Genomic DNA, 2,665 nt, shown 5'->3' with positions numbered 1-2,665 from the left:
GTATTAAACCTGAATGTGATCTGGAGGACCCCACCCTTGGGCCCAAAACACTGAGGTTCATGCCAAATCCTGGACACGAATGTTGTTAGCAGCTCTGCCCCAAGCTGGAAACCACACGATGTCCGTCAAAGAGCGAATGGCTAAAGAAATGGTCGGGAGTTAGTGGAACGGTGGGTGGAAATGGAGAGAGGTGTTGGGAGACTCATATCAGAGGAGGAATGGGCAGGACTGGGCAATGGGTTGTGTTTGATGTGGGGAGACCCAGGATGACGACATGCTTCTGGAGTATGGAATGAGCAGGGCACAGTTCACTCATGGGGGAAGCCTGGGGCATGGCTCAGGTGAGGCTGATCAGACTTTTAGTGTCAGATTGTTCTTGGAATATAACGTCCAGGCAGCATCCAAGTCAGAAGATCAACCAGGCAGTTGTATGTGTGATTCTGGGTGGAGATATCTGGGGTTTATAAGCATTGAGGTAATAATGAATGCCTTAGGAATGGACTGGATCACTCAGAGGTTATTTAAAACAATGAAAGCATAGAGATAAAAGAATAGGGCCCACAGTTGAGCTATGATGCACTTCAATTGTTAAAACCCAGGCAGAGGAGCCTCTGCTGGCAAACAGTCCTGCGGAGGAGCATCCAGAGAGGTAGAAAGAGAAGGAGAAGATTCTGGCATCAGGAGCAGAAACCAGAGTGTCCTCAGAAACAAGGCGGAGCTACACCCCCACTTCTTTGCCCCTGTCCACACCCTCAGTCTCTCTGCTCCACCCTGACCTGGGGTCAACTGGGGTGGGTGTGACCCCAACTGTCTTGGTCATTGGCATCTTCCACATACCAGAGCCCCTGGAAATTCAGTGGGCTGCTCCACCCCTCCAAGGCCTGGGGCTGGAAGACCCCATCTCTGGGCCAGTGCTGTCCTGCTCTCCAGGAGGCTCAGGCTGCTTTCCCAAGGAAAGGACATTCCCTCCACATGGCAGGGATGAGCCAAGGGGGTGGTATCCCTTTGCACCTGGACTCCATCTTACAAACTTCGAGTGCCCTCTACTATGGAGAAACAAGACCGATGCCTCAGGCCCCGCTGGCCTGCTGATATCCATGCTCTCATGGGAGGCATGAGCTCTCATTAGGTCCAGGGTCACCCAGCAGGCAGGGGAAAGACCCACAACACACACACACTCACACACTCACACACTCCCTGAGGGCCAGTCGGTCCTCGTGCTGGGGCCCAGCAGTGGTGGTAGCAAAAAACATTTCAGGAGACCATCACTGCCACTTCTTTGTCCCCTAAGCTGACAACCCCAGCCGATTCAAGTTCTGGTTGGATTGTTTGCTTGTTTGTTTGATGTTACTGCAAAGTGAGAGCTCTGAGCTTCCTAATCTGCATTTTATTCTGTCTAATCTACTCCTTCTCCAGAACACACAGTCATAATTAAGAAAACAATATTAGGCATATGCTGCATTTGGTTTTCAAACTTGAACCAAGGTTAGTAAGAGAGGGAAACTAAGTTGTCTTTGTTAAGGGAATTTTATCCTTTTTTTGATACAATCAAAATGTTCAAGTACAGTCTATAAAAACTTTAATATGTTCAAAATTGAGGGACATAAATAAGTGGCTCTTCATCGCTCTCTCTCGTCCTATCCTCTTCCCCTTCTCCGGGCTGCACAGCCTCCACTCCAGCTCTTATGACACTGGACTCCCCTGATGAAACACCTACCTCCCCACTGGTCTAGAAACTTCTGCCCTCACTCATCTCTATTGCCTGTGTTCACACATATCTAAGGCCACTGCAGCTACTAACATGGTAAATGAGGGAATTATTTCTCCACTGAGCCCAAGGGCTGGATGAAAAGAAAAACTCTCCCATCTCTTCTGTGAAGACACAGCCCCAATGGAGACTAGAACAAGTGAGTGTGAATGCTGGGAAGATTATTTCCACACCCATCCCTCACCTGCTGCACACCTAACAGGGTGGTGAACATAATGGACACCAATATTTCCCAGGGTGTTTAGAAGATCCAGGCCCAAAGGAGAAACCCGGCCACTTGGCAAAAGAGGGATCAGGCCAGGAGTGAGAGCAAGTCCCTTCTCACCTGCTGTGTCATTGTCATGAACTCAGCTGCCACCCGTCCTCCTCTGTGTCTCATCCAGGAACAGTCTGAAAACTAAGCACATAAAGCTGATGAAAGAGAAAGAAGTCATGAGAATCCAGTCTTTAAAACAGAAGAGACCAGATAGATAGAGAGTATTGCTGGATACACCAGGCACGAACCCCCGAACATTCACCTGGGAGTGGCCCCCACCCAGCCCAACCCACAGGAATGCGCCGTGATCGAAGACCAGCAGGGGGGCCCTCTCCCCTCCCAGGCTCAAAAGTAAGAAGGCTTTGGTGAATTTGCACATAGGAAGATAGCAATATCCCCATTTTACAGATAACAAAATGAGCATCAGGGGATGTTATGGGCTGGACTGTGTCCCCCCAAACTCACAAGTTGAAGTCCCCAGCCCCATTGTGTCTGTATTTAGAGGCAGGGTCTCTAAAGAGCTAATGAATGTTAAATGAGGTCCTCTGGGTGGGGCCCTAGCCATAGGACTGGTGTCCTTGTAAGAAGAGGAAGACACACAGAGGAAAGACCATGTGAGGATGTGGTGAGAAGGCAGCCGT

Source organism: Equus caballus, chromosome 6 (genome assembly GCF_041296265.1).
Source record: "Equus caballus isolate H_3958 breed thoroughbred chromosome 6, TB-T2T, whole genome shotgun sequence".
Classification (NCBI taxonomy): Eukaryota; Metazoa; Chordata; class Mammalia; order Perissodactyla; family Equidae; genus Equus; species Equus caballus.
The sequence above is the reverse complement of the archived record's forward strand: the minus strand, read 5'-3'. Positions refer to the sequence as shown.